The sequence below is a fragment of the Pseudorasbora parva genome, chromosome 13 (assembly GCF_024679245.1).
Source record: "Pseudorasbora parva isolate DD20220531a chromosome 13, ASM2467924v1, whole genome shotgun sequence".
Lineage (NCBI taxonomy): Eukaryota > Metazoa > Chordata > Actinopteri > Cypriniformes > Gobionidae > Pseudorasbora > Pseudorasbora parva.
The window spans coordinates 24556098-24572375 of NC_090184.1; the positions used below are offsets into that span (position 1 = coordinate 24556098).

The following is a 16278-nucleotide window of genomic DNA, read 5'->3' on the forward strand; positions in this document are numbered from 1 at the left end:
GTCTTCACTGTCTTAGTGAAAGGACATTCTTAAGTGTCACATTTTACAGCTGCTACCATTTGTCTCGATGAAGCTGTTAACCCTTACTAAAAGTATAGCCATGCAATCGTGATGTCCGATGGGAATTCAGTTGTATTTTGATTTTAAGTGGCATCCAAATGTGAGATTTTAATACAATTATTTGCTCTTATTATTATAATGTATTTAATTTTAACAACATAAATCATTTTAAATAATAAAAAACATGATTTAATATAGTTAAATTTAATTTCAGAATTAGGATTTTCAATATTTAAACTAAGAAAGGTTTTGACAATAAATATGTTATACAGTATTCTTCATTTTATATTAAATTTATTCAGTTATATAAAAGTTATTCAAAATCCTAAACCTTATTAGATTTAAAATATGTTATTATGCATTTTAAGAAGTCAATTATAATACAATTTTGTTAGGATTTTGAGTTATTAAATAAAAATAATACTTTTATATTATATATTTTATGTCATTATTTTCTTTATTTTAAATTATTTAAAATTCTAATTTTAACTTTTCTAGGTCATCACTACATACAATATATTTAATGATTGCCATATTCATGTGCATTTATATTTACATGTTATAGTACAGCAAGTGAACTGAGGAATGTCCTCACTGATTTATCACATAAAACAAATTTTGTGATAATGTGATATTTTGAAGATGTTTAACAGATCCGAAACCTCCCCATACCACACTTAGAGAGAAGTGCAGTCTTTCTGGCACCTGGTGAATTGACACATTTGTTACAAGTTACTTCAGAGAACAATGATGGGGGTGCATAGAGAGAGAGACAGGCCCATGAAAGAGAAGAAAGACCAATTACAGTCCAGTTGGCTCTGTACAATGATCAGGGTGGGGACAGAGAGAGAAAGAGAGAGCCCGAGCGATTGTTTGAAGTGGTGCCATAAAAGCCAACCTGAAAGGAAACACTGGTGACCCCTCCTCTCCTCATGCCCTCTTCCTCTCACCCCACCCCCTGCTCGTGTAAGGCACTGGGAGCCCCTGGCTCTTTCCAGGTGTATTTTATATTGCACATTCATGGACTTCAAAAGCGGGCGCCCCATCCTCGGCTTGCCCATAAATCAAGCTCAGGCCGAGCCCTTAAAGCGATGGAGGGGCTAGAGGAGAGCATGTGGGCCCTACAGGCAGTGCAGCAAACGCTTCGCTCTCATAGGTAATTACATCATAGGTAATTGGCACTGTTCAGGTCCAGACACCCCCCGCTAACCCCAGACTGAGATCAGGGTCACTTTAATGTTAAATGAAAGTTTTGGGCCGGAAAAGAATGGGGTTTTTATTGCCTCCCATTTGAGTGTGTGTCTGTGTGTGTGTGTGTGTGTGTGTGTGTGTGTGTGTGTTTGGGGAGTTGCTGTGCTATATTAGTTACGCTTTGTGATAATGAGCTTCATTTTGCTCCATTTTCATCCAAAGCCAAGCTAATGAGAGAGCCTGTCTGCACCGGCTAATCACAGAGACAGAGGGACCGGCCTCTATACATTCTCATATATTATCTAGCCTCCCACATAGCTGCTAACCATTTGGTGCAACCACATAAGGTGAAATATTGACATTGAGCCACAGGTGTCCTTGTTTGAAAGTCTCTGCTTTAGTAGACAATTAAATCCAAAAAGACTCGCGGTACACTAAAGACATAAGCTGTAGTCATACACCAGACTTGCTCTCTTGACTTCTATTAACACAATTGTGAATGTCTATTGTGCTTTATAGAGCATTCAAGCTATTTTTATCATTATACCATTATAAAGTTTGGGGATATATACAAAGATATATACAAAGCTGCATTAATTTGACCAAAAATAGTTATATGTATTATTATTATTATTATTATTATTATTATTAGTAGTAGTAGTAGTAGTAGTAGTAGTAGTAGTATTACAATTTTAAATGTGTTTGTTTTATCTACGTATTTAAGTATATGTTAAAATGTAATTTATTCCCGTGATTGCAAAGCTAAATTTTCAGTGTCAAAACTGCAGTCTTCGGCGTCACATGACCCTTCAGAAAGCATTTTAAAATGATGATTTGCCACTCAAAAACATGTTTTAATATTATCAATGTTATGAATAGAAATGAATAGAAAATTGCTGAGTAGAAAGTTCATAAGAACAGCATTTATTTGAAACTTTTAACACTGCAAGTCTTTGCTGTCACTGTAACTGTCAAATCTTACTGACCCCAAACTTTTGAATGGCAGTGTATGTGTTTTTCCTGGGAACTGAACCTCTGACAGTGGTGTTGATGGTGCCATGAGCTACAGGAACCGTTCCTCTCGGGTAGCATTAGGCACAATTGGGCACAATTGATCCATTCATGGTTCAAACCACAATCTTTCAGCTACTAGTCCAGTTTTATTGTATTTTGGGCTCTTTTGACACTTCTATTTATGGGGATAGTAAAGAAAGGATAGAAAGATATGAGGAAGTGATGGGTAAATTAAATTCGGCCCAGACTCCAGCTTGCGTCACCCTCATTTAACCACTGCACCACAACACCCCATCCATCGTATGAGCTAAGCTGTGGCAGTTTAGGCCATATTGTTGCTTTAGGGAACAGGTAATCTTACGGCTAGGCACTTTACGATGTTCCTCAATGCTCTGAGGTTTCGCTGTTGTGAAATCTCTTTTTGTATATACAGTGTCAAGGAAAGGAATGCTGGGTTGTCTGAAATTAAGGTCACATTCATGAGTAACATAATCCTTCCCTTAGACCGCAGTGCCTGAAACCATAGTGACACGCAGATACACCAAACTCCTAATCTTTATTCTTCACAGTCATTTCTTCAATTCCTTTTTCGGCATTTGTTTTATACAGTCGTGTGCTCCTTTGAACGTTCGCTGGAATGTAGATGAAAGCAGTAACTTGCGGGGCGGTGTGTTTTTGAGCCTAATCCAAATTCCTGTTGTGTGCTGACATTATCGTTACTCTGCATAGCCAAATGGATGTTCCTGTGGCCCGTTCGATATTTTTTTGCGGTAATGTACGCCACTCAAGTTTATCTTCCCAGGCCTCTGACAGCATAAACCCATTTTCCTTTTTACTACCGTGCACTGAGATGTCCAGCAGAGCACTTGATTGCCGTGACCTGTTTCCTTCTGTTCATCAGAGTCTCAAACTTGCTCTTTTCCTGAAGTTTTTTTTCATGCACCACATCCTGAACCCAAAGCTCATTTTTGGATTTGGAGGAAGAAGTAAAGGAAGTAGGCCCCTCAATCCAGATCCTCTCTAAAGACCTGAGAGTACAAAATGACAGACTGTAGGTCTAATGTCTGGAGTTGTGTGTGTTTGTGTGATCGAGAGGGGGATGTCTGCATTTAGTGAATATTTTGGCACCAGACAGTATACAATTCAATCCAAAAATGTGCGGTTATGTGCGACGGCCAGGCCTGGAATCTCATTCGCACTGTTATTAGAGACAAGCTTAGTTCGGCAAGATTCATGAAAAACAACAAAAAGAAAATATCCATAAACAAAAGCAAAACAAGCTTGACCTTTTCACTCGCTGCCCCTCCTTTGCCAGAAGTGAAGGGAAAAGGTGGGGAGGTCTCCTCCATTACTTCTGACTCATTCCTCACATGAACTAACTGCACGTCAGGGAAAATGCAGGAATATAGAGCCACTACTAACATTGACAGGATATTGCCTCACACACACACACACACATATATATATATTTTTTTTTTTTTTAAATAGCCGGAACAAACAATTATCCGTTCTGTAAAATAAAATTTTATGCAAAAAGTATTATAAAGGGGGACGGTGGAACTTTTTTATTATTTTTTATTATGGGGACTTTTTTATTATTAAAGAATAAATGGACAATTTCTTAAAACAGGATACATTTATTTGAGATAATGTCCTGAAAAAAGATGTCCTGTTTTTTTGTTTTGTTTTTTAGATTAATGCTAAATACAAAGAGGATCCAGTACATTTATTCTATAAATATTCTCTAAAATTAAATTAAATTAGAAATAAATATACAGGTTATATATCTTGAATTACATTCAATTTTAATTATTGATTGAGTGTAAACATCAGTAAATTCTGTTAGATTTATACAGATAAAAATAGGTTTTCAGTGAAGAAAAATAAATTAAAACGTTTCCTTTGCTGGTAAATTTTGAACTCTTATATATGGATGTTTGTGTATTTTTACTGGAAAACCTGACAAAAATATGGAGATTTTTCTGATATGGGAGTGTGTGTGGATGTAGGTGAGAAGAGAGAGATGTCATGTGTGTCTCTTGTGTGCATGTGTGGGAATGATCCAGGGTCCATGTCCAATTGCAGAGAAGCAAGTGAAGGGCAGAGGCTGTGGAGAGGAACAAATGCTAGAGAGAATAAACCATGAAGTCATGTGCTTTTTATTACACTTACACACACACACACACACACACACACACACACACACTCACACACTATACTTCACATTCCTCACATCAGAGGGGTTTATACAACATGCAATCATTTGACCAGAAAAGTTATTTTAAGTTTGAATACATTACAACTTCAAAGTCAGATGCAGATCAGCTCAAAGCTGAAACCAGTATTGACAACTGAATGACTGACTTGCATTATGAGAACCTGAACATTGCACATGTACTTGTGTGTTTGAAGTGTGCATGGCCTGGTTTGATACATGTTTTTTGTGTTAAAGACATTAACATTGATTAAATGTCCTCTAAAAAAATAATGAAATATTATCTATATATGTTGCTTGCAAAAACAAAACAAAAATACAGTGGCTGTCAGTGTAGAATTCTCTGCAGGCAGATCAGTTATGACATCTATGTGGTGAAAACCATTGGTGTAAAGGCCTGTACTGGCAGTGTTTGTACATTTTTCCTGTTATTGAGGCTAAATGCCTGGTATGCGTGTGTATTAGCATTAGCCTGTGCACATATTTTTATTGTGAGCTGCATGGCTGAGAATTTCCACAGTCTTTTTTGTACTATATGAGGATGCAATAAGCCATGTTCTCAAAAGAGCTCTTGCGTCCAACTTCCTATGCAAGCCCATCATAATCAGCAAACCTCATATAGTTGATGGCTTTTATTTGATACGGTAATTGGGCACGCTCGCTCGCTAGAGAACAGTGTAGAGGGTTGTAATGTAGACCTAGGGTCTTTAAAAGCCAGAGCATTATATGAACAGTATGTATATAAAAGGCTCTGCCACTCCTGGTGCATGAAAGCAGAACTCTGTGGTCTCTCCGTTTCCCCTCTATCCAGCATAGAAGCACTTTAACATGTGTCTAGAGACCTCTGGGTCTAAATGTGGTGTTCAGCATAAGCTTAAAGGGATAGTTCACTCAAAAAAGAAAATCCTGTCATCATTAACTCACTCTCATGTTGTATCCAAATCTGTATGGCTTTCTTTTCTTTCCAATGTGTTTGGGACCCCATTGACAAAAACGTTCTTTAAACATTTTTAGCTTATTTAGAGGATTCTTTTGTCCCAATGACAGCTCTTGGTGGTGATGATGATGATAGTTATGGCCTATACTGTGATTTGGCTACAGCTACAACCATACAACAAGTTTGTTTCAACAGTTTCTTCAACACAAGAGAGACAAATATCCGTGTATCAAATGATTCAGATCATTAAGTTTTTAATTAGCAAACACTCTGACTTTTCTATCGACAGCCTAAGCCGAAGTTTTCTCTGAGGAATAGGGCTCAAAGCTTTTAACGTGAGTGGTTTCCTCACTGAAAAATAGCTAGCAACATCTCTAGTGTCATTAAATACCATCTGTGTTTGTCTTTCCAGCGCACATGGAAAAGGCATCAGTTTGGAAATACACAGACACACATCGCTTAAACTGATTACATATGGTCGCCCCTCACTATTTCCACAACCGTGACATTCAAGCTCCAATTGGATTTATGTCAAATACCAATTTGCGGATAAATTCGACTTCTTAAATGAGAGGTCGCATATAGTGCTCAAACGAGTCCCGTGTTAAATGACTCCATGCATGTTTTGCATCATGTTCCACGGGCCTCATTTGGAGGGAAATTAAATCAACGGTCACAAATAAAAAACATAGTGAAGTGACTCGGGCATCACTTCATCTCATTTCTCACTCGTCGTAAGCGCTGCACTCCAACATCTGTCTGGTAGGGGAAAAGCAGCGTTTCGTTAATGAGCGAGGGAGACGGCGGGTCTCACGGACCACTGGTACTATTAGCCTCATTGAGTTCCCCCTCCCCTCCCACTCTTCCACTCTCTGAAGGTCTACAGAGCAGACTTGTAAAGCCCACAGCATACGCGGCACACTCTTTAATGCAGGGGCTTAATGCTGTTGGGCTCACAGGCATGGAGATTATCAAGGGAGACGCATATGAATCCAATAACTGAGACTTCTAAAGGGGTTTAATTGTCGTTAGGTACACAGATCAATTTGGGCTGTTTTAGCCAAAGTGCTTCCGTCAAAGGAGAAAATTGTAATAAGACTAGGCTATGAATGCTGTAACTCTTTTTTTTTTCTTTCAGAAAGCTTATGATAAGTGGTTAGTATAGAGGCACTCAAATGGATTATTCTACTTTTGAACTATTAAACTCAATTTAGTCAAGAAATCTGTTTTATTAATGACTTAACCTAATGACATACTGTAGCTATACACTGCAGAATATCTAATTCATTGAACACTAGATCTAGCTGGCAAATTGCTATGATGCAATATTGTCACATTTAATTACAAAATGTTGCTTTTATTGAATAAATGCTGTTGGAAATAACATTTCTGCTATGGACATTTTTTGGAGAAAACATTCTGCATGTATTCTGTGGGTATTTAATCATACTGTTTTTAACACTAAAAATTGAATATAATTTTATATTAATGTTTTTGAAAGAAGTCTCTTATGCTCAACAAGGCATTTATTTATTTTAAATTTGGTGAAAACGGTAATGTTGTAAAATATATAAATTTTCAATAACTTCTTTCTGTTGTAATCTGTTTTAAAGTTGTATTAATTTCTGTGATGGCAAAGCTGAATTTTTATCATCATTAATCCAGTTTTCAGTGTCACATGATCCTTCTGACATCACTCTTAATATGCTGATTTAGTGTTCAAGAAATATTTACTTAAAGGTCCCATTCTTTGCGTGTTTTCGAAGCTTTGATTATGTATACAGTGTGCAATATAACATGAGTTCATGTTTCGCGTGTAAAAAAACCCAGTATTTTTCACACAATTTACTTATCTGTATACCGGTGTTTCCTCCGTCCTAAAAATGGCCTGATGATTTCCTTGTTCTATGAAGTCCCTCCTTCAGAAATACGTAACAAGTTCTGATTAGGCCAGCGCTTCCCGCTCTGTGATTGGACAGCAGCTTAGCACGTTGACCGGAAAGGTCCCGCCTCTTATCATAACGGGTAGATACAATACGCGCGCTCAATGTTATTGCAAAAATGTCTATATTGCCTTATCAATTTGAGCCGGAATCAGACCCGGAGAATATCGAAGAGGATCGATTACAACCTGCTCAGGAAAGACTTTTGCGGGATGTTTCAGAATGGTAAGCTGTCTATTCAGTAGTTTAAACTGTTCATTACAAACACCAACAATCGATGGTGTCTGAATGAATTATTACACTTTTATATGCTAAGTTTTTCGGATTAGTTTCAATTACCATGTAACGTTAGTAAACAAAGCTAAACAGCGTTGCACTTTGTCATGAGTTACATAAACTGTTAAACGGACCGACTTAAATAATAAAATACACTTACCGGTTGTGGTCCATATAAACAACGCCTTCTCCAGACAAAGAGGGAACTGCATCATCTTTTAAGAATAATCTTTCTGCGAATCCGGCATTAAACTGATTGAGATTGAGGAAGCAGTCCTCAGCAAAATGTGCTGCACATAGTTTTAAATTGTGATTATAATTTTCCGGAACCAAGTTAACCATAAACTGTAGCCATTGATCTCTACGTACAGCGTCTGTGGGAAGGCCAAACAAAGGTGATTTGACTCCGGGATGAAAATAACAGCGTTTTAATGGCATGGCGACAAACACACTCTACAAAAACAACGCTTTCTATTCTCGACCTGCTAGAGCAAAAGGACAACGCCCCCGAATTTGCGTGTTCTTGTGCGCGGAGGGTTCCTCAACAAAGGTTTTAGTTACGTCATTAAAGCAGGAAGTGCAGGGGTGTAGTCCAAACCGACCGTTCGCTGTAGGCTTTGAAAGGGAACTTCTGTTAAATAAAATATCTCGCTTGGCATTGAACTTTGAGCTTTATAATTTTACAGGTATTATTTATGCTCTAAAAGCAACATTACACACTAACTTAAGTTTGAAAGATGGAATCGCAAAGAATGGGACCTTTAATATTATCAACGTTGAAAACAAGAAGAGGAAACTGATACATTTTTCCGGCATTCTTTGAGGAATAGAAAGTTATAAAGAAGCATGAAAAAGCTTTTACTATCACTTTTGATCAGTTTAATGCATCCTTAATGCATGATGAATAAAAGTCTTACTTTCTTTAAAATTGTAGTGTACATTGAAATTACTATATAGGCTATTGTATTAAATATTGCTCATATGCTTCATCCTATAGAGGAGGCACAAAACACTGTTATTAATCCACTTGTACCTATTTCACAAACTTCCACTCATAGTCTCAAATCTGAAGTACATATCGTCTCTGCTCAGCAAAGAAAAACATCTGTTTTTCAGAATTCCCACACCACCAAAAGTTTGTACTGAACGTTAAAAATAAACAGAATAAACCCCCCCCAAAAATAAAAATGCCATTGGACTGATGCCATTGTGAAATGGTTTCAGTGATTTTCTTGCTTGCTGGCAGTGGGCCAGGAAAATGAGCCCTTATCAGATCCATTTGATGGCACTATATTTGGGTCTTGAATTGAGAGGGGCCAGAGAGCGAGTAGTAATGGTATATACAGGAATAGCGGGCAGAAATAGCTGCCCGCCTGACTGGCACAATCAGTGGACTGTGTGTTGGATGGCTTGCTGTAATCAGCGCTGCTAGTGCTCAAAGGGAGGATGACAATAGCACATTAAAACGCACTTACCATTGCACTACATCCTTCTGTTGTGTTTGCTTCATTCTCTGTGGGGGTCTGTTCGGCAATATGACACTCAAATTAAAAGATGGCCATATGTTTGCCCAGATTTTCACGGATATGTTTGCATACAAATTAATTTGTTGAATGTGGGTGGGTGGCATTTGTTGATTCTTGTACTAGTATGCATTTACTCCACCAGCTACTTTACATTCATCTGCCTTTGCATTGTCATTCTAATCCCTGTAGCCTATTATTAACCTGAAACCCTAGATTGAAACCAGAAAATAGAAAGGTAAAAGAATCTACAGCATGTAGGAGTAATGTTTTTGACCTCTCGTTTCGTAAGACTTGATGCGAAGACAGACACGTCAGTCTAACAGGAGATTTTGTAGCTTTTAAGAACAATTTCCAAGAGTAAGAAGTCTAGAAAGCTCCAAGAGTGACCTATAGTAAGTGTCAAATCTCTGACCATTATGAAGCAAAGGCAAATATGAGTCACTGTTAATGAGTCATGTAACCTTGACTTTTAAATCTTGTTTATTTTCTCAATTTCCAATTGGTCTCTTGATCATTTGTGGCCTATATGTGCTGTTATTTTTCTCGGATTGATGTGTGCATGGCATGCAATACTGAGCGGAATCTAAAGCTGAATCTAAATGTTAAAGCAGGTGGAGATGTTTAGAGCAGGTCTGTTTCCAGCCGCCTGGTGTGACACTCTGCCACGTATTAGTCTCCATGTGTAAGGATGACTCATCCCGTGCTGCTTGTCAGGAGTCTTTAATCTTCTTAACTTCTTAATCCGCACCGGATCGTGGGCGGGGCGTCTGACGCAAGTGGGCGTGTCTCTACTTATAATTACTTTTGTTTTATACAAACTGTTCAATCAACTATATCAAACTATGCATCATTTGAAAGCTAAAACACTCAAGATTCATGTTCTGAACTCGTTTTTGCAATAAATACACCAGAGAGGAAAGGGTTAAATTAAATGCTAAAGCAGTGGCTATTTAAACATTAGCATAATGAACGCGGTACTCATCTTTCATCTCCTGACGTTCAGATCAGATCGGACGAATCCACAAAACAACAGCATACATGTCTGTGTAAGAGTCCACTCTTCAAAATGCATCCCACTTTTAATCCAAAACAACGAAAAAATAAGGGGAAAAAACTAAAAATCCTCCGTTGTTTGCATAAGCGTTTTGCGTTAAGAGTAATCAATCATGTCCATTTTCAATGAAATAGCGATTGTAAGCCTTATTTTGACAATCTCCCCTGTACTGTGGACTATTCCGGTCATAATAAACCCTCCCATGTCTCTTTCCTTCAATCACAAGCCCGGTTAGGAAACTTGCTAGAAAGGGAGCGCGTCACTGGGTGATGCATCTGTCAGTCAAACTCGCCGGTCCTTCGTTGGATAAGCCAGTCAATGCCTAGCCAATGCATAGCCAGCATAGATTTGATTGATGGATGTAGTAACGAATCAAAAGACAATATTTTGCGTAGTTTATGTAAGAGATGTCGTAAGAAGCATTAGTGAATACCTCATGCTTACTTAGCTGTTACTTAGCGTCGTCTTCACAGTTTTCATTCATCGTATCCAGCGCCTGCCAGTGTGAGCGCACACACTTACACACAACGCGCAGACTAAATTAGAGACTGTTTTTATCAACTAAATGAGTTTTTTTACACTTGTAAATTCTGTAAATAGTTGTTTTAGTTATCAGGGACTGCAAATGCATTATAATTAGCAGTTTATTGCAGATTTATTTGAATAAAAAATACTCTTTACTATTACACAAATGTTCTAATATAATTGGACTTTATTGAAAGGACGCCCAGTCTTTTTTGACATAAAAGCTTACAGAAGCTACATTTTTGAGAGAATCGTCCTCAAATTTTAATCAAAGCATGATCAGACATTCAGTTTTATATTTAGGTTATTTCAGGGCATTAAAATTAAAATCTAAAATTTTTTTCCATAAGGGATTAATAAAAAAATAAAAACGTGAGTCACTTACATGCATATTTCCCCTTGTTTTAATCTGTCCCTATACTACTTTGAGTTATTATGACTTTTGGGTAACATAATTTAAAGTGTCTAGTTTAAAATAAGACCACATTTATGGATATAGACCATAGGGTTTAAGAGCTGCAGACATTTTTATTTGGGGTATGTCATTTTTTATTTATTTCTCAGGGCAGGGCGAGGGTTAAGAGGTTAAAGGACCATTGCCACAGTCCTCTGATGCTGCATGAAACAGTCTGTGTGTAGTCAGTTTTCATGTGTGTGAACCATTTTGTAAATGATTTTAAAGAATCTCTTTACTTTGCGCAGGGAGTTTTGAGTGTGCAGAGGGCTCTAGACATTGTGTTTGTATGCATTCACACCATCAGTATTGAGAAAGTTTCTTCGAAGGCTGCCACACCCTTGTAAAATCTTACTGACAAGTCTATTTACACTGAAGCTACTTAAGGGTGCAGAAAACACTTTCATGTCAACTAAGTAATAATTTGCTCAAGATGGCAAAATTATATGATCTTGCACTACTTATTGTATAAAATGTATGTGTTTGGTTTAGGGGTTATTTCGAAAACATAACATATCAGCATTTTACAATAGAAATATGATATTTAAAGATGTTATTTTATGCTTTGATTGTATGAAAATTGTCTCATTTCATACAAATTATTACAAATTCTCATGAGATCAAGCTGGAGCAATATCTTTTTAAGCTGATTATGTAATTTATAATTTAATTAGACAAAATTGGCAGAAAAACAAGATTTTTTGAATTAATGAACAATTATGAATGTTGAATTAATTTAAATCAGGGTGAAAGCTCACTAAATACAGCAAAACAAACAAAGTAAAAAATATAGTAATGAATATCAGCCTATGAAACATTTAGCAATAAAAACACTCTAAAATGCCAAAACTCATCCAGTGCTGTCCAGGGCCTTGAATTGGTCGCTCATCTTTTTTTTCTTTAGTTCATTTTCTAGAACTCTCTGAACCAAAGCCGCGGTCACTAGACTTTGAACAAATTTCTTCGAACACTGCAATAGTTGTGATATGACGTCACACTCTGAAGCATCTTTTTTATAAACATGAATTCAACATATAAGTTGTAATAATACTTAGTAACTACTAGACTTTCCTGCAAAAATATTGTTCTTGTAATTCAGAGGTCACGGCATGACGTATCAATCTTCTACTGGTCACGTCTTCACGTGATGTGAATTTGCAGGTCAGAGTTCACCAAACTTGAAGTTTGGAACGCAGCGAAACGCTTGCGTTTCCGGTCTGACACATTCGTATCAAGGGGGTAATCTAGCGCTTGGAAAGCGTTCCACCCCTAGGGGCTGCCATTGCTAACCAAGCCATCACCTGCTGTTAGCATCCCATTGACTCCCATTCATTTTTGAGTCACTTTGACAGTGAATAACATTACATCTGAGACGTTTAAAGACTCCATTTTTCCATTGTTTATTTCTAAAGAAACAAGACAATGCATAAACGGCTCCGTTAACTTGTATCTTACACTATCGCCCCGTAGAAGCTGTTTTTGTAAAAATAGGCTAACTATTGCGTCATAACCAACGCGACTCTGTCGCACAGTTGAGAAATTACCGTATAGACCTGAGGAGACGCTCGCAGGCAATCTTTTACTGTCTATGAGACAGTCGGGGGGACGTGGAGACATAAAGTCTGATAAAGTCAAGGGGGAAGAATGGGGAGAAGCCCATAGTGAGCCAAAAGCAACGGGAGAAAATATTTAAACAACGTGATTCAGCTTTCACTTTCCACAACTACTAGAAGACTTACAGCTGTCAGACAGGAGGCTCACGTCACATCTACACGCCGTAGAAGGCAATGGGATCGCTCCGTCCATTTCTTTTACTGTCTATGATTCGTATGCGTTTGAATGGAAGTCAACGGAACAAAAAGTGCAGTGTGACTTCCCCTTAAACTGCACTTTTCAATTCTACATACAAGAGCAAGAGAACCGTTTACCGTTTACAATGTACAGCTAATTAAATAACACACCCCATCAGCTTTACAGTAAGTCATACTGTTATGTCAATAATGCATTACAATAGAGCAAGAGTCAAGGCTGTGCGATATGATTGTATAGAGAGCATTTTTACATAGAACTACATTAAAAAACAGTACTATGTCTCAAATGATGTACAATACTATACATACAGTAATAGACTTAAATGCTGCACTATGTATTATACGCGAATTTTAGACGACTAGTGTGTCATTCCACACCTTGTTTTTTCAGTTAAATTATTGTCATTCGGGTATTTGAACTTCTGCCCTTCTTGATGGAATTTTCAGTGTCAGCACACTGATTGCAGTATTTATACTATGGCATCGAGCAATGCATTAGTATGCAAATTGGGATGCACTTAGTATTGTAGCATTTTGTCACGTTACCCTGCTACTTGTTGGAATAAATTACTGTTTTCAAGCTACTAAAAAATCAGGTCAAGTTAGTAGCATTGCTGCTTTAAATAAGTTACTCCCTGACACTGCACACCAACTCCCTTTTTCCATGTTTTGTTTGGGTCCAAAGATCCAGTGGTGCGTGAAAGGAACGTCGGATATTGAGAAAGATATCTGGGCTTAGTCTCTCTGCGAACCCCGTGAGCTCCAAGGTCTAATCTGAAGGTTAGCAGGGGGCAGTAAGCTGGCTTCAGCAGGCAGCCCATCTGCAGCTAGTCACCAGACCCCTGTCCAGCCCTGCAGACACGCTAACATTTCATTTTCATAGCACAACCCGCTAGGGTCTCGCCAGGTGGCAGCTACTATGCCAGCATGGAGGGAGATGAACCCGGGCAGGCTTTTAGCAGGAACTGATGCTATCTGCTACATTTTCATTTATTTGTGAGGTTTGCTTTCCTCTCCCCCGTCTCACAAATCCGCTCGGGCTCATATGGAGGAAATTCATTTGACATGGGGAAACGTCTGCCTGAATGTGAAGTATGTATACTGACTGTATAATTTGATAAAAAGGATAAATTACCAATTATGACATGCCAGCTGTAGGTTTATATTTAGTTATAGTGAAAAACTCATATTCTCCATCTTCCTCGTTTTGTTTTTTAACTTGTAAATTTCCTGCTAAAAGACAATGACGAAATAATACATGCTCCCTTTTATATAGAATCATGTATGTGTACAGAATCATACATCACAAAACATGCAGATATAAGCACACCAAATGGCTTTTAAGCCCTTGGCGAACTCATATAATGGCATATTCCAGGAGTCTGAGGAGTCTAATCAGATTTCTCATTTTGATTAAATTGTAACTCAATATGAACAAGGAGCTTATGTGGAGTGAGTCTGTGGAGCAGGTGACCTATGAGATGGTGGCTGGTGAAAAAAACAGTATCCTTAAATGGCATGTGCAGTCATCTTTAGGGATCATTTAGAGGTAACCCTGCCATGACATCTGGACGACAAATCCATAAATTCCTTCGGTCTAGACCACAACACGCATACCAGTCGAGGCGTTGTTTTTCAAAGCCATCTTCTGGTTTGGATTGTGGTGTCAGGAGCTGTTTGTAGACAAACACAAAGGTCTCTTCATGCTTTGATGCCCTCTCAAACAGGTATCATCAAAGTGTCTTTCAACAGGTGCTTTTATTAACAATATATATTTAGCTTTGATCTTCCCTGTTGCGACTCCCGTTGTTTACCAATCAGTCACCATATAGTAGACGCTGTTGTGTCTGTGTGTGTTCACCGAGCACCTGCGATGATACAAGCCTGTTTCACTAGGCTTTGAACGCATGCCCCCTTCCTCGCAGTGATCCCCCTTTTTATTCACAGCGTTTCACCCACAGCTGTTTGTTTTTGTCACCCAATTTGCAGATATTATTCACACAAGTAGACCTTTTGTTCTTGTCGTCAAAGCTGTCCTTTATGCGGCTGTGGGTTGTGGACATTTCCCTGTTTTCCTCATTTTTTTCCTGTCTTTCACCCTCCCACATGGTGAAAAATCTTTTGTCAGATAGTCTTATTCAAGTCTCAATTATTTATGATGACTAAATCTACTTTATTATAGTAGGTTACACCAACCAAATAATTATTAGGTAGAAATAGCACTAGGTTTCAACATGTTTCCAGGTTTGAAAACTCCCTCGTCTCCCATTGGTCAGAAAAACAGATAGCCCCACCCCAAATTCATATCAATGGTTAAGCTAATGTTGCTGTCTGGCTGGATGGGATTACGCACATCACCTTTAATGCAAGGACTGCACAATTTTACATTTTATAGTTCATTGCGATAAAGTTAAATTAATTTGCATTTGTTATTAGCTATTAACAATTTTATAGCATTTATTAATATAGATTAATGTTGGTTTATTCTTTTATGTTTTGGCGCTACTTATGCATTTTTTTAAATTTTATTAGTTTATTATTATTAGTTTCATTACTTTATTTATTTTAGTTTTAGTAATTTTATTACTTTAACTTATTTTAATTAGCTGCCAAGGCAAAATGGGTTATGTTCTTTCAAGTTTTTTAGGTTTCATCTAATATTTATGTATTATTTTATTTATGCTTTATTTTAATTGTTATTTGTTAGTTTTAGTTTATTAAAATATTATATTAATGTTATCATTTATTATTATATTAACAATATTAGCGTTATATGGTTCTGGATAAATTGAGAATCACGATTTTTTTTTGTGTTGTTTAAAATAGAGATCACGATTCTGGACAACTAAACAAATATACATAATATATATACACATACATACATACATACATACATACATACATACATACACACATACATACATACACACACACACACACACACACACACACACACATATATATATATATATATATATATATATATATATATATATATATATATATATATATATATATATATATATATATATAAATTAATTGTTAATTTTAACAAATTGTTATTTAGGTTAACATAACCTAAAAAAAATGGCTATTTACTCTCTTTTGATCGCTTCCGTAGAAATCCAAACTATAAACTTTATTCCAGTACTTCTGTGATAATACAAATAATTGTAGAAGACAGAAATGATGATATTGTGTGGTTGAAAATACAGTTTGTTAATGTCTGTTAATGTAATCTGTTTCATGATACGTGATGATAGCTCACTCTC

General features: G+C 37.1%; 1 protein-coding gene across 2 annotated transcripts in view; it reads left to right on the forward strand.

The window, feature by feature from the left end:
* The window catches only part of aopep (aminopeptidase O (putative)), a 115839-nt gene that overhangs the window by 69745 nt on the left and 29816 nt on the right, over positions 1-16278 (forward strand). The window lies entirely within an intron of this gene.